Raw genomic sequence first — 20,555 nt, 5'->3', positions numbered from 1 at the left:
ATCATTCCAGACTCTTAATGTTGGCCCTGTTTATCTGTCCTAAAACTAGTTTGTAGGTGTTTGTGATTGTTATGCAGTTGCATCACCTGCAGCACTGAAGTGGCTTGTATTGTCAAAAATACTTCAACAACTCATCTAGGAGGACTGCAGTCAAGGTCAGGGTTCATGATTCTGCCATAAAAAAAGAGGCTGAGCAAAAATGGCATTTGTAGGGACAGTGAAAATCACTGCTAACCAAAAGCAACACGAAGACCTGTTTAACACTTGCCACAAACACCTTGATGACCTCCCAGGACCTTTGGGGAAATATTCTCTGGACTGGCAGCACAAAAGTGGAATTTTTAGAAGGTGATTGTCCCATTACATCTGGTATAAACCTAACACACTCTGTCAGAAAAGAACATAATGGCAGTCAAGCATCGGTGGTGTAATGGTTTGTGGATCCTTTGCTGCTTAACATTGGCGACATGCTGTAAGTGATGGAACAATGAATTCTTCTCTCAACCAGAAAATCAAAAGATGTCCAACCATCAGTTTGTGACCTTCCTCGTAAGTTCACTTCGGTAGTAATGACCCAAAGAACACCAGCAGGTCCACCTCCGAATGGCTCAGAACACAGGCTTTAAATTTACCTAGCCATAGTTCAGTTTTAAATCAAAATCAGAGGTTGTGGCACAGCCTGTCTTTGAATTAAAACCATTCTGCAAAGAATTTCATTCAGCAATCAGAAAAAGCTTAATGGACATGAAAGGAGACATGAGGCAGATGATAAGTGTAGAAGAAAAAAAAACTAAACATGAGAGAATTTTGTTGTCAAGTCCCACATCTATTGTGACAGTAGTTACTGGAAGCTCCTTCATGAATTCAGACCGAACAAAGCAGTGCTAACTGGTGCATCTACATTATGTACAGAACATCTGCCCAACATGCTGCTCAGACATGATCCGACCTGAGAGAAAACGCTTGAGGGCAAATAGCAATCACTGTGAAGAAAAAGTAGGTTTTTATACAGAGACAAGTGTAACATTAGCAGTGCTCACAGCATAAGCACCATTTCCACCACGATAAATAAAACATACAGCATTTTCATTCAGGCTCATGAGCAGAGGCTCGACAGCCCCAGATGAGAAATGAAGACTGGAAGAGTGAGTTTCTCTGTGACTACATGCATTGTGTTTGTGTCAGCTTTTTCTTCCTGAAGGAAAGTAATTTAGTTATTCTCAGAGGATGGGGTTATGAACTCTTTTTAATGACAGTCACAAGCCTCTTGCAAATAAAATTGTGCTTTTTTTTCTGTCTTGATTGAAGCCTCGAAGCGCTGCATGGCAAATGTCTAAACTGTCACTCAGTCAGGATAAACTGCGTGAGAAGATCCAGAACACACTCCTAAAAATATAAATGGTTAAGGAAATGAGAAGCTCTGGAGATTATTCAAGCCTATCAAGTTGTGCTGTGTCTGTTTTTTCAAATGCTTTAGATTTTAGATAGGAAATATATCCTTGCAATGTGTTGAAATACACTATGATCATTAAAAAATACAGCATTTGTGCATGCTCAGCTATAACATAATAACTTAATTAATATTGTGTTGGCCACTTTCTGCCTCCAACACAGCTCTCACTGGGCATGGACACTTGGCCTTTGTGGGTGTCCTGTGGTGGCTGCTTCAGAGACATTGACCGTGCATACTTTGTGTGGGTTTTAAAGCCTGAGAGGATCAAGTTTGCTCCAATGCTTAGCGGATAGTTAAACAGCCTGGGTGCTGGGAGTGTTGGACCGAATCATGCCTCGGCCTCCTGGGGAAGATTGCTTTCCGTGCTTTTCACAATGTGGCCAACCTGTTCTTGTTCCCAGGTTGTCAAGTACCGCTGTTGCTGAAATATGAAAAGGTACCAGTTGGAGTGTTATCATACTTCATTAAACACAAGAGATGCCCTTTAAGATCCCAAACAAGAAGTTCAAATCACCTTAGAACAGCTAGATTGTTCAATTTTTTTCTTCACTTCACTTCTGACTTAACTACATGCATGTTTCATTAAATGTAACATCTTTCACACTCTGGTCAACACTGTCAGACGGCTTCAAAAATAATTTTTTTGTTGGATCTTGATTTCAATTGGCTCCTACTTAGTATTCGTCTGTAATATTTCAAAGTGTTGCAGCATATAGGGAGAGGTATCCTTCATCATTCATCTTTGCACAATCTCTCAAGGTCTTCCAGGTTCTTCTTTATGCTTTCTAAAGGTTTTTTATAGGTCTGTCTTGAAAAAGGGGTTCAATCAAAATAAGATTTTTTTTTTTTAATCTGTAAAAATATCTTAAATAAATTGTTGTTGGCTTGCATAAGTTGGAACTTGCCTTGACAAGAACTGCACTACTGTCAAGAAAAATCTATCACTCGTTGACAAATGAGTCACCATTTGGCACCTTTAGACACCTTTTGCTGTACTTTATTGAATCAATTAATTTTTTATTAAACTTGTTTGACCTCTTTGCTTCTGCAAACAAGCCACCAATATTATTCCTTTCACCAAACTGACTCACCTCATGTCCCATCATAACTACTTTCTCTGTAACAAATAACAGGTAGTTTGTGGTCTTTCTTGGAGGAACTGGTTACCTCACCAAATAATCTGAGCTCTAAATCTTTCAAATTCATATTTAAATTGATCAATAATTGTTAAGGTTTTTACCTTGAAATAGGTGCAGAACTGAATAACTGGTCACAGCATGTCTCTCTGAGCAGAAACATGCCGCTACACAAAGACAGCTGGTGGTTGTGAAACACTCGAGTCTTTGCCTGACAAAACTCCCATCAGCCCCTGCCTACTGCAATGAAATTACTGCCTTTATCAGTGTGTAATCACTGGTATTGTGCAGTCTCCTCTTTCACTGTCACACAGCCAGGGGAAATGGCTGCAAGTCTATTTTCAGGCTTCCTGCAGATGGCAGCTAGCAGTTAGGTCCTTCTGTTTGAACAACTTTACATGTAACATGTCTCAGATATACACGAACTACACTGAATGATTGTTAATATGTGAAATTTCAACTATTGTTTTCCTTAAGGTTTTGGGGTCATAGTTTTAGCCATTTCCAACGGTAAACTGAATGGTTTATACATAGATAAAAAATTTCTCAGGCTGAATTCCCACTTTGGGCAAATTCCCAAAAGCAGTAGCCTTAAAGAAGGAATTTTCATGCTTTCTTTACAGATTTGCCATTTATTAAGATTACTGTCCGCTCTCAAGCAGCAGAACCGTGAGTGATGAGTTCATTTTCAGAGCCAAAGGTTCTGTTGGGAACGACGTTGCCCTTGGTTTATTTGAAATGTAGATTCTGAGCCACGTCTGTTGCGCTTTCATCCTGTCCATGAAAAATGCATGCTGTGATCTCATTATCCTCCTCTCCTTTTGGAACACTACATAAAATCAATCCAGGGCAGAGGAAGGGTGAGAACTCTGCAGATTCCTCTTCTCCTTTCACAATGCGTGAGAAGAGGCCCTTCAAGTGGCGGATAAGTGTGTAGCTGCACTAAAGTGGTGATTTGACTTAATAAACACATCTGTGAGCTTCTCCTTTCGATTTTACACTGTCTCACTGAAGACATGCATTATGCTGAAATGAACTAAAATAAAATTTTAAATGAATCTGACCGTTTCAGATTGTGAACAATGCGAGTAAGCAGGACTGTAAATTAAACATATTGAGTCAAATTAGACTGTATATGATGTAGTTTGTACTGGATGTAGTTAGTTGGTTAAAAGTGCCCTGGGAAAGATATTTGTTGCCATTTGGGTATTGAGGTGAACAGGAAGGTATGAAAAGAATTGACTGAAAAGCAGCTGTGTATTTGTCAGTTTCTTGCCAAGCAGAGAAAACTTCACTCTAGAGGAGAACATGAATGACTGAAATTGGTTTTTGGATGATTCCTAGGAGGGAAATTATTTCATGCAAGAGTGAAAAAGTAAAATCCAAAGTATACAGAAAAGAAATGGTTTGATTGGTGATTTGGGCTTTCTGGGATAAAAATGATTCACAAAAGAAAGACATAGCAATTTATTAGGAGATATAAAACTGGTGAGAAAATTTAACTTCACAGTTTCTACTTTGTCATGATGCTCCTGTTCCCAATACACCCAGGTCAGAAGGTTGGACTTATTTTTCCATCTTCAATGCAGGACAGATATGTAAATGCCAGATAAAAGTCCTTGTATCAACCTGACTGATATTAATGAAGAGAAAGGAAAACAAAGCAGCAGCCAAGAAGGATGCATATTCATAATATCCTCAGGGCCAAACAGGAGTTTGCTGCACCCACACAGCGGCTGCTTCCAGGTATTTCTCATGATGACTGGAAAGAAATCTGAAAGGCTGTCTTTGAGTAAGTTTCATTGGGATGCACTAAACAACCTCCCACACCCCTGAAGATTACTTGGTTTCATTTCTGTACTGCACAACAAAGTCACTGACAAGAAAAGGCAGACTTTGTTCTAAAACAAATCAAGAGGTTACAAAAGTTCCTAATTCGCTAAAAGTCAAAGTCTATTGCACCAGAGGATTTTTACTCCTAAAAACAGCATCATGGAATATGTTTCTTAAACATAAAAATTCTAATTCAGAAACCGCTTCTCTCAGACACCGCCATTTTAAATATATTCTGATCTGGATATTTTTATTGGTAAATTTGCAACAGGTGGGGAGCAATATATGAAGCTGATGTTTAACCAATTATAGGGATGATGGTTGAGGGCTGAGTCTCATTTTCTACTGTAATGGGCTGAAATGAGCACACTTTACCAAACACTCAGCATACTGATGGTACACCTGAGAATAAACCTTGTGTTTACGTGAGCACAGAGTAAAGGCTGAATACATATGCATAAAGTGTTTTGAAGGGAATTCCTGTTTATTGTGGCTGTGTATAAGTGAGCTATGAACTTAGAGGTTAATCACCTCCTCAGTCTGTCTGCCTTGGGTTAATATCTCTTTCTCATTAACACCAGTAGATAAAAAGCTTTATGTAGCCATCTTTACAGAGTGACTGATGAATTGGCACAAACAATTTGCTACTAAACTGCCAGATGTGAATGACTTTCAATGGCTTTAAGGAAAAAAAAACAACTACAGCCTAAAAAAAAATAAAGGCGATGAAAAATCCAACAAAGACCTATTTACCATCATACTTAAGGTCAACTCATTTAACACATTTGTGGAAACTAGCAACAGGATTCCTATCAAACTATGTTGCTCTGTCAACTTCATGACCATACAATCCAACTGTTTATAACAGACTATTTCTTTTTTGTGTATCTTAATGCTCTCACTCACAGCAGAAAGTATACAGGAACTTTTATATTTTCCAGCAAAGTATTTCTCCACAAAATGGCAAGCAGCTCATAATGGATCACATACTATCAGTTTGCTTAGTTGCTCAAGCTGTTTTGTATTGATTTAGTCTCATTGGACTCATATTCTTTCATTGGAATAATAGAGTCAGAAGAAAATACTGAGTCTAATACTGAGTCTACATGAGACTTATTCAATCATTCTTCCCTGGAACTCAGTTTGCAAAGATTTATTACCATTATTGTTAGAAGTCATTACAATTGAACACCCAAAAGCTGAAAAAGTACAAACTAATTCAAGAAAAGATGGAAGGATGGTTTCGTAAAAACATGAGTGTCAGACAATTGATTTCTGGCACAATGGGTGGTTGAAAGTTGTCTTCATGTGCGGGTGCAGGAAATTGTTCCAAATCTGACCTTTTCTCCTGATGTCAACAGAGGCTTCCTCCGAAAGCAGAGACCACCGACTTCCATTCAGACTACTGAGGTGACTGATGGAAATGTCAAATGAAGTACTTTGATTGGCTGACATTTCAGGAAACAACAAGCTTAGCAGAATTTCAGCCCTTCATCTCCCATGGCCTAAAAACAGGATTTATGGCATGTACCATTGCTGGGATGTAAAACAAACCAAAATATGAACTGGAAGAAACTCTACTTCATAACTCTGTGAAACTACATACATTTCATTGCTACAACAGTAACAATGAAAGTATTATCCAACATAGCCATATAATTACTGTATAACTGGAAGCTTCAGAGCCAGGATGAGTATAATTATTAAATGAGAATGTATGAGCATGTTGTCTAGTCAGGAGAAGATAGTTTATGTTCAGCATTTTTCTGCTCTGTCAGGTAACCTAGCAGAGGTTTGATTGTTTGATTAATTAAGCTGACCTCACATTTGCTTTTTACATGACTAAATAATGATTAAAAAATCAATAGAATATAACCTGGCAGTGAACCAGATTTACAATGGTCAATAATATATAATAATTGGCTTGGAGCAATCCATTTCTTTCAACCGTTTATTTAGTTTTTTGGTTTTTTGTTGTTTTTTTCTTAATAATTATTTATTATAATATAGAGCTGGAAAAATTAAGAGACCACTGCATTGAACCCCATTGAAAACCTCATGGTTAATCCACCAAATATTGATTTCTGAATTCTTCCTGGTTTAAAAAATTGGTATTGCTGTTTCTAAATGAATATGAACTTGTTTTCTTTGCATTATTTGAGGTCTGAAAGCACTGCATCGTTTTCGTTATTTTACCATTTCTCATTTTCTCATTTTCTGCAAATAAAAGCTTTTCTTGGAATTTCGGAGACATGTTGTCAGTAGTTCAAAGAACAATGTTCATTTTACTCAAACATATACTTGTAAAAAGCAAAATGAGAGAAACTGATCATTTTATGTGGTCACTTGCTTTTTCCAGAGCTGTATATATGGGAACTGGTGAATCTTCGAATGCTGCTGCTCATCTGCAGCTTCTGTTACTGTATGTTATCTTCCAGGGGGAACTGTAGCAGCAGCAAAAACAAGAAATCCATTGAGGTGATTTTATTTTATTTTTTCAATAGCCATACATTTGCACCTTGTGCAGAGCTTGTCTCCCCTCAGGAATACATGATTAAACATTTGACAATGTTTTAACTGGAGTCTATGCATAAATATTACCAGCAATGCTAAAATGTTTGGATTACAACAAAAGCAATTTGGATGTTGTTTCAGGTAAAGCTGAGCAAGCTAGATTAGTGTGAGAAGAATCTGTTTTTTTGATTGGACTTTTTAAAGACAGCAAAGGCCTACAGCATTGATGCTTGAGGAAAAAAAGGTGGATAGAAGCAAACTGTGAATGCTGAACACAATTGAATGAATTACAGTCACAGTTTTGGACCAAAATTTGAAAAATAGCCTGATGTAAGTTTTTTTTGATGGTTTAATTGGTGTTAAAAGGCTTTTCAATGTCAGCTAATATGTTGTCACCAATCGTGTTCATATACTTTACATACCCTTTATACTTTTTATATTATATTGCTTGCTGGATACAGTTGATTTGAATGAGATGCAAACATTTATATCTGTTTTGAAAAGCTATCCACTGTTTGCTGGCGAACATCAGCATGAAACCCTCGGGAAATCTTAAGCTGTCAGTCATTCTCTCCTTTTCTTCTGGCTGCTGATCTTCATTAATCTGATGAGGCGTGAAGATGGGCACCAGCTCTAGGAAGTTAATTTCTTCACTAATCCTGAACATATATTCAGAAATTATAAATGTAATTGTTTTAAGTTTTAGATCTTATCATTCACATGCATGGCAGTCATGACTGGATTTAGTTCAAATGGATGTTAATATGGAAATGGCACAGGCAGAAGTCCCAGCTGATAACTAAATAGTTCAGTTCCATAAACACCAAACATTATATGCAACCTGAGAAAACAGAAACTTTTAAAGTTATGAATTCAAACAGCAAAAATGGTGTATTATATAACAGCAGCTTGTACAATCTCTGGCCCAGAACAGAAACAAAAATACCACTTTGAGCAGGAGCTGGGGACACCTCAAACAGGCCAACAACCAAGTTAAACAGAGCTTTTCAATGAGCAGAGCATGCCCTCGAGGGGGAGCATCAGAGCTCTTCAGGGAGGGTACGAAATGTAAAAAAAAATTAACCAGAGACAGTCAGGGCTAAGCAAAATGACAGAAATATGAACATGATTATAGAAATGTGGGATTTTCATGGTCATTCTACAGTAAAGATGACTCAGTACCACAGCATTGTTTGCAAGGCTCCAGGAGTTTTTACAGGAGGCTAAATTAACTGTGATCACAGCAGAAAATAGTTCATACTTGTAACACTGTAAGTGACAAGGCATCTGAAGCATTACATCATGCGGAGCTACACATAACTAAAGCAGGATAAACCCCACAGTGAAATATGTGACTGGAACATCAAGTATAAAAGTTTACAAAAGTAATAGCAATAATTGGGGATGGGGAGCAGTTCTTTTTTTGCTCTTTGAGGTGGAGCTAGCTCCTGAAATCCCTGAATTAAAATATCATAAAAGCTATTTAAAACTACCAAGTTAGTTTCTATTTTGATTTGCTAAGTTTGTTTGGCTATTTCAGAGAACCATTTAAGAACTCAAATCCATTAGGAAATATTACAACATCAGCCACAAAAAGACAAAAATGACCTGCTAAAATCTGTGATTAAAATACTTGGTTAAACATTCTGGGAGTAACAGCTCAAAATGTTGACATTACCTTATTGGTAAACCTTAATCTGCCACGATTACAGGGGTTAAATTTACTTACTCATTCTCTGCTCTTATCTGTAACACTAGGATTCAATAGCAGCTGAATTGTCTTCAGTAACTATACAGCAGTCTTGTGAGTTGCTCTTTCTCCTTTTAATACCTCCTAAACCAAAAGTGCTACCTGTGAATGAAGGAAAAGTACAATACAAACTGCTCAGCCTATTTTATGAGCACACATTTCCAAAGTGATTGAGACTTAGCTTTGTTCCCATGACAGCCGGAGGGAGGGAGCCCTGGGGGGGTGGATGAGGTGGACCCGTCTGCAGCGAAACTCTTCTGATGAGGCTGATATGCACCAAATATGCCACATGGCTCATTACATAACTACAGTGAGCATATGTGTAGTGCTAAAACAACGATGTAATCTGATTTATTTTCAAGTTTGTCTTGTAAAATGTATCTACAGGATTAGCTAAAATGGTTTTTAAATATTAATGTGACAGAATTACATATTAATATTACAGATGCAGAGGGTAGGGATGACTTTGGATGGGGGTCACTGGGAGAAAAATCCAGAAATCTGGGCGGTGACATCCCAGGAGTGAGGTCACTGCCTACTACTGAAATCTTGCAGTAGACAGACAGTGGGTGTTCAAATTCAGATCACACACACAGTCCTGCAAGCCTTGCTGTTGACAGAGAGGGGAAGGGGAAAGAGATGAGGTGGATTAGGAGAAAAACGGGGGCATGAATGAGTAACAATCTAGAGATTCCTGTTTCAAATGTCTTAAATTAAAAAGCTTGTGCAGAAACAATGGAAATTCAATAGGAGTCACCTACAACTTCACAGAGAGAATATGTTGTACAGTAAAATATGTTATTTTCCTGGGGTTTATAGCAGACTTTCCAGAAACTGAACAGGAGAAGATGTAGAGACAATGAAATCAACGTCCAGCTGATGACAGAATTGGGGTATTTCAACTTGCATGTGAGAAGCTTTGTTTCAATTTCACAGCAGGAACTGTGTTGAATTTGTTAGGGCGAATTTGTCAAGGAATAATATTAGAACATTTTTAATATTTCATGTAAAAGTTTTCTATTCCACCCGTTTGATTAAAATATTTAGATATTGTATTTTAAAGAAAAAGTAAAACATCACTTTGTCTATTGAGTTCTTCAGATCGATCATCCAGCGATGGAGCTGTTCTTTCTTGATTTTTGTTGTGCAAAGATTAGTTTAGGTTTATGTGTGCTAGGTTTGATGAGCAATATTTCCATTGTTTTATATATGAATTATATTTTAATGTGCCTACTCTTTCTTACTTCAGGTATAAACTAGCATTGAAGAGTCTAGAAACCCTTTTACTCTGTTTTGTTACAACAAATATTTCTTGATGTGGAATTTAATTTCTCATCATCCTGATGATTTAGAAGGTTTGTTTTATATGTGTGTCTATAATGTCTAACACGTGCTGTGGCTCAAGTGAGAAATAATAAATAAATCTTTGCCGTTTGTTTTTCTGCAAGTCGAACAGAGTTTTGAACATTGTTTTCTCTGCATCACCTAGAGTTCATAAATCACTATGGCAACTGAAAATCTTTCAGCTTCCTTTTATTTTGAATATCAATAATGTCACAGCATCACTTTGTCTCTGTCACATATACTCCTAAGTAAACGTCTTGCAGCATTCGGAATGGCCCACATATCCTGGTATTTGTGATGCTGTGTTCTATTCCATGTCTGTCATCCAGCAAAGTGTTGCTATTCATAGAGGCAATCAATGCCAGCCAGCAGGAAGAGTGACAAAACAAAGCTCAGTGACGTCTAAGGCTTCTTTTGATAGCATTTATAACAGAACAGCACACTGCAGCTCACCAGTGAGCCTGTCCTAAACAATTAAGGAGTGATCAGATAATGAAAGCTTCTTTAAAAGGATGGCTGTCTCTCCATGAACATCCTCCTGCAGTTTGTTTATTGATTCCCAACAAACAACTTTGAGAGATAAAATGAGCTGGATATGTTTTATTTATTAGTTAATTTTTTTTGAACATATTAACAATTGTTTAGTGACAGCAAATCCCAGATGAAAATGTATTTACATAAATATTTATTTGTTATTGTTTATTCAATAAGCGTTTGTGGTCTGGCTTTTACTTATCTAAAAACTCTATGTTGCAATGTAAAATGGCCATGTACTACTGGTGCTTGTGTTCTGCATTCGATTTCATCCCAGTCGTACTCATAGTCCACACAGACTCCGAGGCAGCTTGGAGTTAAGTGCCTTGCCCGTGAGCACATTTACATGTGGTCAGAGGAAGTTGGAACAGAACCGTCTGATTTCCACTCGCAAGACCAGTAATCTTCCCACTGAGTCACTGTCGCCCACAGTAGATGATACAAATCAAATAAAACAAACAAAAACCCTAGAGATTACCTCTTCCTCAGGTTACTGGTGCATACTTAAGTGTGCAAGATGTTGTTTCTGCTTCTTCGTCTCCTTCATCTCCTTATTTTTTCTAATTAAAATTACCAAAGTCCGAGACCCTAAATAAAAAAGGTGAAGAGGAAGGTTAATTACTTTTTTTACTCTAAGCTATAAATTCTAATCAAAGATTTGTTTGCATTGATGTGAAACTGTTTTAAGTTGTAACTGTGTACATTTTGTGGCTGGAAAAATCTCCTGAACTAAATCTTATTCCAGCATGAAAAGTAAATCTTTTCTTTCTATCCTGTGGGATTTTTGCCACTTAAAATTTTTTGGGCGGCTAATAAAGGTCTGTGTAGTGTGAGGAAAATTGCCACTGCAATCCCCTCGACAGTCCCTTTCCCACAACCAATTAAATAAATACAGTAGGGAAATAACGGCTGCATGTTCTTCCAGTGCTACCCAAAAAAGACTGCTGACTTGATGAGTCAGTCGCTGTTCTGGATTTGTGGGGGTGTGTTTTTTTTTTTTTTTAGATACAGCAGGTAAAAAGAACCATCTGCCAGCATCATTCTGGCTCTATGAAGCTCTGTTCTCTGTGCATCTTATTTGAAACAGTCATTTTGTATTACTGCAGTCATTCAAGGTGTCATTTCCTAATCCTGTACAATGTCGACAACACATTTACACAGAACAGCAAAAACAGAGCCCAGAGGAGAATAATTTTCAGCCAAACTCTCTCAACCCCACAGTGAGCAGTTAGTCAGTCTGTAGCCTCTGGGCTGCTAAGGTAATGAGGTGGAAATATATGAAGCCTAAAACATCCCAAGGGAGACATTAGGGGAAAGAGACACCATTTTAAATGAGGACAGAGGGCACATAGGCTGAGAAAAGCAACAATCAGATACAATAAACACAAGCTGGGAGTTCAACTCACAAATCATTTAAGGATTATTAGAGAAAAGACAAACATAAAACATCACTTGACAAAGTCAAACAGCAAGTTAAGCGTCAAGAAGTAATGCTGCACTTTAGTCATAATGTGGTCAAAATGTTGATAATTTGATTTACAAGGATCTGGCATGTCAAAAACCAGAGGGCATGAATGGTGTCTTCATGAGCTGGGATATGTCACAACTTGTCAAACAAACACTGAGGCAGCCTTTAGAAAACGTTAGACAGCTTTAATAGCACTTGCTGGAGATTGATAGGGGTCAGGTTTTGGGCCTGCATGAAGCCGGGGGTTTATACGGTGCAATTGACCAGCTTATGGGGTGCACTCTTTACAACAGAGCCCTGTCACTTCCAATATCGATCCACTTTGACTGTGTAGTTGCACCTGAGTTCTACAGAGTTCACAGTTTTGACATACAACAAATATTCAAAAGTTTTAATCACACAAACCTTAACACCAGTGTGAAAAATCCAAATGAAATCCTTACTGATTTGTTTTCCAAAAGACATTGGAATCAATGAACTCTGCAAAGGACTTCACTCCAGATTTTTTTTTATTATTTTGGTCTTTGTTGCAGTCATTATCTAATAAATTCCAGTAATTTTCTATGGCTGTATATTATATTTGGTCAAGAAGTTTGCAGGCTACAGCTGCTATGATTACATTAATTTTCACTCTGCTGTAGTGAGACAGGAATCTATAACAATTCAAAATATGCTTTAAATGTCTAAGATTGTTGGTAAAAAATTAACTGTTGCAATAGATTGTTGCTGTTGACAATTTTATTTATAAAATTTGAATTTTATGGATAAAATACTCATGTTTTGTTTATATGTTTTTGGTCAGATAACTAATTTCAAATTAGACAATTTCACATATCCAGATTGCAGACATGTAAACAAAATTTCAGGATAGAACCTAAAAAGCAAGAAAGTAAAATATGTTACAGCTATGAAAAGTCTTGCAACTTCATCTCCATTTACTATTTTATGTACTATTCATTTAGTTAAAACCAACCATCAGTTCTTTTGTTCTAGATGTTGGTATCTGTTTTGGGTTGAAGGTCATTCAGGTTGAGCATTTTAAAGTAGCCCTTTGGAGAGCGTATGACTGTAAATGTCTATGCTAAATATTTGCAGACATTGGGGTGGCATTGTGGGTCAGATGGTCTGCAGTGCTTCATAGCTGTAACACTGTAGGCTCAAACCTCTATTAGTCTTTTAGTCTAATTCAACACAAATCCATTAAATGCACCTAAACTTCTACCTGCTAAAGAAGTTATGCAATAGCTGATGTGGTGTACAAATCCACAGAAGTGGTTCCTAATACATATAATTGTACTTCATTGCTAGTCTTCTTTTTGTCAAGAATTGCATTAAAATGTTTTGAAACCAAAATACTTGGTAGGTGAGGTTTGGGAAGGCATACAGGGATTGCTTTCTAGAAATATTCAGAAATTGAAAATGCAAATGTTTCTTTCAGATGAGTTGCAGACGTTTTTCAGTAAGGTCATAGTTTCAAACCAAACACAGGACTGTTGCTGCTTACCGAGTCACAGTATTTTCTGGCTTTTATAAAATATGGCTAAAGTTTTGATGACAATTACAGCTCTTCTTGATTGCTTAGATGCAGTCTAAGCAATCAACACTAAGGAGTCAACTCAGACGCCTCATTTTCACAACAGTTCACACACAGGCCTAAGTAGTGGCCCTCATTGCCAAAATGACAGATTTTGTTTGTAAAAGGCACTGGCGATGCCAAAACATTTACAGTTTTTTGCCAGTCACATTGGTGCATTTCTCAAAACAATTTGGACAAACAGCGAAACACCGTGGATTTAAAACAGTCTTTCTCAAAAATCCCTAGGCTTTGTAATTTCCTTCACTCTCTCTGCCTGTCTGTGACATATGATTTGTCATGTGAGACACGCACACGCAGTTTTTGGTCGAGGAGAAAGAAAAACTTCTCAGTCAGATTAGTTCAAACTGAAGTATTATGTTTATAAAGTTGGCCAGCAATTATTTTTGGACCGTTTCTTTCTGCTGACACCAAAGCAATACCACAAGCAGAATTGTCAAAGATTCATCAAAATAAACATGTTAAGGCTTTAGTAAATTTAACTTAGTTAATTTATACACCTGCATAATTTATAAAAATGACATCTTTAGACACTTCACAAGACAAACATCCAATAAACAGAAATATGAAATAAACTTCATCAAATATTTAGGACAGATTCAAATTAAATATAATCTAATTTGAGGAGCGTAGTCTGGGGCAACTGAGCCAACACAGCAGACACACACAGAAAAAGCACATACCCACTATTCCAGGAGTACTTTTTATTTTATAGAGATATAAGCAGTTAATTGCAGTGGTAGCTCTAAAGTTGGCCTCATAGCTCTGAGACATTAGGACAATATTTAGGATAAAAAACAGAGAACAGTTATCTATGTTGAATTAAAGGAGCATGAGCAAAAGGAGAGTTTACTGAGGACTGTAGCTGTGTGAGTCAAGGGACAAGTTGACACACACATTTTAACTGAGTTAAAACCCCCTGTTGCAGCAGCATATAAAGGCTGACCTGCAAAAACCTCTAACGGCACAAAATATCTGTCGCTGTCAACAAAAATGGATAGAAGAGACTGCAACATCCGGAACATTAGTGGTGAGTCAGAGAAATCATTGAATCTTTGTGGGCTTTCTTTTACTGCATGTCAAAGCAACAAAGTTTTGAAATATAATAGTACACCATGCATCACTCTGTGTTCATTCAACATAGAGTGATATATATCAAACCCTTATTTTCTGTAATTTTGATAATTATCATTATTCTATGGTTTTTCTGAGGTGTAACAGAAGCTCAGGTTGCTTTGATAATACACTTCAGTTCATCTGCATTGTTGGGTCTGGCATCTCGCATATTCCTTTGGACAAGACTTAGATTCTGGGGTTCAGGTCAGGTCAGTTTGCTTGCCAATCAAACACAGTAACACAGTAACACAATGGTCGTTGGACCAGCTTTTGGTACCTTTGGCATTGTGACCAGGTACCAAGTCAACTTAGCAACAGTTCCTTCACCCAGGTAACATGCTTCTGATACCCTCATGTCTGCACTCCTTGTGAAAGTCCTCCAAATTCATTAATTGATTTTGTTTGACAATCCTTGCAAGTCTGTGGCTCTACTCGCTCTCGATAAACCTTTTCCTACCACACTCTTTCCTTCCACTCAATTTAATGAATATGCTTGGATAATTTTGTAAATAGTCATCTTCTTTGGCAATTATCTTTTGTGGCTTATCCTTCTTATGGAGGATTTTAATGACTGTCTTCTGGACATGATTGTGTAGGCCATATATAGCTCAAAGCATTTAGATAATAAAAAAGCTTTTTCCAGAATTGGTGTTATGCAACATTTTAATCTTCTGAGCTAACTAATTTTGGATTTTTATTATTGCAAACCATTATAATCAAAATTACACGAAATAAAGTATTGAAATACTTTTACTCTATTTGTAATCAATCTATATAATACATGAGTTTAACTTTCTTAAATGGTTGAGAAAATTATTTAAATTTTTCACAATGTAGCATTGATTTCATTGACTTTGCTAAAGTATTAACTATAATTTATGAATAAATGATGTCTATTCTTTCATGATTCAGACCAACAAATAAGAAAAAGATCCAGATTGGGACATTAATTCTAACATATATCAATATAGAATAAAATTATTATTCTTGTTTGTGTGTACTATTTAGAAAATTATAAGACAAACTCTTTTAGTTAATTTATGAAAAACCTGAACCTCAAAATAAGTCCAGAGTTTGACTTTGCATCAATTTGAACATGTTTTCCTTTCTTCTCTAACAGTAATGAGACTACAGAGCCCCGCAGGCTTTGCAAACAACATGCTAACTGTCCGACCCCTGACCCAGGCCTGCAATGTGATTTATTTTATCGTCGCTCATCCCAGTGGAGGCCACCAGGGGCAGCTGTACCTGCCAAAGCTCCACCAATTCCCCTGCTGCCCTTCAGCCGGCTCTCCTCAGCCCCCGGCAGCACCTGCTGGCTCTCGGCAGCTGAAGAAAACAAGTTTACAGCAGACAGAGCTGAGCCTGATCCACAAGGAAAACAGACACACACAGCGAGCCTCATAGAAATGGGTGTATGCTGAAGTCTCATATTGGAAAAAAAAAAAAACTTGCTATAGAGCAGGAAGAGATTGCAGAAGAGCTCGCAGGGTGGGTATCCATGGCAACGCTTATTGTCAAGCATCACTTCTGAGAAGCAGTGCACAACACTCAGCTGAACCGGAGTGACAGCTCTGCAGTTCTGTGGCATTTCAAAGCTTCCCCTGTCATCTGTCCTCAACGTGAATCCATAAAGAGCCAATTATGTCTCAGAGAGATATTAACAAACACAGAATGACTCACGTTGCTCCTGCAGATGGATTTCTTTGGCCTCAGAGCCGTGCTGATGTTTCCTGCTTATCATCCTTGTGGTATTAAATTATAGATTGTGCAACAGAAAGTCACATAAAGAGTTGATTAGTGCGGTGGTTTGTGAGGAATAGTTTAATGATCCTGCTGCAGAGTCGGAGAGAAAAAGGCAGAGAAATGTCAAGTTTGGTCAATCTTGAATCAAGATCTCTTATTCTTTCTTTCTTGCTAAGTTCATGTTTTTTGGGGGTTTTTTTTCCTGTTTTGCAAATCTTAAATTCTCAATTTCTTTATTTCGGATCCTTCATCCGCTGCTCTGCTCCAAGGATTGTCTGTGATTTCATTCTGTGACAAACTGTTTGTAGAATCTGTTCTTGTCTGCGTCACATTTTGACATTAACCAGCCTGGTGCTGGTTCTATCCAAGCACCATTTCCTGCACTGTTTTTATCTCTTAAGTGTAAAGTGTTTTTATTGTCTTTACAATAGTTTTATTTCATTGTGGCCATCATACAGCATTCAGATTGAATTTTATTGTGAACTTTATCATTAAAATATTTCTGATTTTATATTCCTCTGAAGATGGTTAATTTCTGACCTGCATTTTTTGTGTCAGCAAACACTGGAAATCTGTCAGGATGTGGTGAAGTGACACAGACAAGGGATGTTCCTTTCTTCCATCCATCTATCCACCATGGAGTTAACAAGACCTGGAGGGAAACACAAACATCCCTCTCCCTAGCAACACTCATTCTGGGGAATACCAAGGGGTTTCTGGGCCATAAGCAACATATCGTCTTTCCAATAAATTCTGTGTGCCCCAGGGTAAATACCTTATAAGCACAGGTGAGGATAGGAAAGCGAATGATCCATTAAATAGAGAGCTTTTTTGCTGAGCTCCTTCATCACCACAACAGACCAAAGCGACACTCACATTACCTTGATCTACTCTAGACCCTATTCCAGCTGTTTATCTCACTCTTCATCCTACATAAGCAATTTCACCAACTCATTTATTCATTACTGGTTATTTGCATAGGGACTGTTGAATCTTATTGTTGATGTTCTTGTTGACTTCCTGTTGTGGACGGAGATTTACACAGGTGGGTGCAATCTGCTAATAAAAGGCCACAGGCTGCTCTGGTGAGCACTGCACTCAGGCCAAACGAAACTGAAGGCTATGTTGTTTTTCCTTCGTCACAACGCGGCATTTTCAGCCCTTTAAAGATGGCAGCGTCAACAGGAACAAGTGTAAGGCAGAGACAAAGACTGTTGCCTGTGAAGGGAGAATAATCACTCAGAGCAAGGAGCTACTGGTTTGTAAAACTTGAACAAATGTTTGTGTATAACCTGTTAAGTGTGGAGGTGCTAAGATGGAGTGACTCACCTGTCTTTTCCATGTCCTCTTCAGGGTGTTTGGACAAATACTTCCCTGGGGTTCGGACACCATTTATATAGGTTCTGGCAGAAGCCATGGAAAAGTGTGTGGGGGGGGATTGTTTATGGGTTGTTTTTGTTTCTTTTTTTGTGGTGTTTCATAATGGTGTTATGGTGTAAGGATAAAACATAAAATATTTATAAAAATGAAATACAAATGTGCTTGTATTTGATAAAAGGTATTTTATTTATATAAAATTGAGATAAATTGAGATCCCCTGTGATTTAAAAGTGGTTTGGTCCTTCACAGCTGGAACTATTTAAGGCTGCAATTGCACTTGGGTTTTGTTCCTGATGCTTTGTTTGAAGAATAAACCTTTGCTGTTTCCACCTTACTCTGCCTCAACTTTCAAACTCACTATTAATCCAGCCGCAAAAGGCTGCATTGTTACACACCTGCAAGACAGCTTTTACTGATTTTTGTCTTCTCGTCTTTCTGCTTCAAATTGTGATCGAACTGGAGCAAATCTATGACGCTAAGGATCAAAACTCCTTTCATCTGTCTGCTATTGTGAGATTTAAAAAAAAAAATTCTCTTACAAGAGAAAATTGGAAACAAGGAGTTCATCCTGCTGGGTCTCCCCAGTAAACATCCTGACAGCTTGTGTGCTGCGGGACAAAAACATATCCCCGATTTAAGTTTGATCCTTGTCACCTTCAGCACATCATGTTTACATTAAGGTGTACAATAAGAGCTGTAGAACATGAATGCCTCTCTGCTGTGGAAATAAAAGCACCCTGATTAGCAGGCAGATGGCCAAATAAACAGGCAGGCAGTTGTGGTGGAGATTGGATTAGCGTGAGGATCAAATTACATTTATGAAACCAGACAAAGCACATAAGGCAAAATTAAGTGGGATCCAAATGATAGTTGTTTCATAGCAACAATGATACACAAAGAAGAAGTCTGCAACAATTTATCAGTCTCTTTTGGACACTAGTTCTAAAACACAATAATTACAAAAGATACAATATGAGTAAAACTGATCATCATTTTCATCATTGATCACCAATCCCTATTCTTTATGAATGGTTGTGTAAAATTGATGTCAGGCATTTCATTGTTTCATTTCCTGTCTGAGATCTATTTTGTTCAGTGGTCTTCTTCATGTCAGGCTCAAAGAAGCACAGATGTTCTTGTATCAAACCAAATTACCCCAGTGTCTCCATGCTGCTAATTGTTACCTCAGTCTGAGTTTCCTCTGTGCGCCTACAGACAGTCTAAATGTAATTAAAGGCTAAGTGCAAGTCGACTCTGCTTTGTAGAGTTTTAATAGCTTTGTATACTTATTGTTGAATATTTTGAGATTGCTCCATTAATATTAGATGCTGCCACACTTAACCACACTTGTCACTTACTTATTATTTATGTTTATTATTTTTATCCACCGAGCCTTTGTTAATAATTGTGCGTCTGAGAGGAGATAAACAGTTTTCATTTCTTCTTTATGGATTTGAGAAAAGCTGATTCTGTCATCTAATGAAAACATTAATTGAATTTCTGCCATATTCTCTTATTATTGTGGCACTTAGCAAATAGAAATAACTGGTAATTTTAACTATACAAAAAGGAGAGAAGTTTGGTCTGATTTAATGAAGAAAAACATGTGTGTCTTTATGTTGAGAGTATGTAAAGTTCTGGTTACAATTGTACATCATCAATCAGGATTGCTGGTTATCTTTCTTTATTTTATTTTTTTAATTTCTGTAGTCTTGGTTATGGACGGTGAAGTTGATAGCACTGTTTCCTAGTGACAGAAAATTGCAAATTCAGATCCCAGCTTCAGTCTTTTTCCATGGAGTTTGCATGTTGCTCCTTTCCATGCATCAGGTTTCTCCTTGCTTTCTCCCATACTGCATAAACATCAGGGTTAGGTTAAATGGCTTCTCCAAGTTGCTCTTAGGTTCAAGTGTGAGCTCATTTTTAATCATGTGTGTCTTTCCTGTGTGTCTTTGTGTTACCCTGGGATGTACTGGTGAGCTGCCCAACATGTATCTGGCTTTTTGCCCAAAGACTGCTTTAGATGGAACCCCCTATGTTATTGCAGAAAGCTCAGTGAGACAGTGAAAAGGGCTCTTAGCCCCAAATTGAAGTGTTTTGTGAAAGAGCCTAATGATTTAATGACAGAAGTGCAGACATTTATTAAACTCATAATTTATTCACATTAACAGCTCTCTGCAACGAGAAGATATGGAAATTTAAGCTGTTTATTTAGTACCTTGTTTATCTGTTGTGTACATCTGCTGATTGTGCAATAATGTAGAGCCTCTGAGGTTTTGCTGTGGTTTCCTTCTGCCTCATCTGTGGCTGCCTGAGCTCAGGCGGTGTGGAAAAAGGTGGGGGAAGTGGGAATTGTTGGGCTTTGCTTTTGAGGAATGATTACCCCTCTCACTCATTTTCCCAGAGCTACTGAAGTGGAATAATTAGGTAGCATTTGCAAATCTGAACTTCATTCACGGTGAGAGGATAGTGATGAATGGTAAAGAGGAGCAAGAGAAAGAATGGACCCTACTTCCTGTGGATTGCCCTGAGTCCTGCACAGCAGCGATCACATTATTTACAGTTGAGGATTTAAAGCATCGTTCAGTAATGAGCAAGCAGCCGATGGCCTGTGATCTGAAATTCACTTATTCACTCAATGGGCTGGGCTCCAGGACTCCAAACCTCCCGGATTGGAACAAAGCCAA

The sequence above is a fragment of the Xiphophorus couchianus genome, chromosome 9 (assembly GCF_001444195.1).
Source record: "Xiphophorus couchianus chromosome 9, X_couchianus-1.0, whole genome shotgun sequence".
NCBI lineage: Eukaryota > Metazoa > Chordata > Actinopteri > Cyprinodontiformes > Poeciliidae > Xiphophorus > Xiphophorus couchianus.
The sequence above is the reverse complement of the archived record's forward strand: the minus strand, read 5'-3'. Positions refer to the sequence as shown.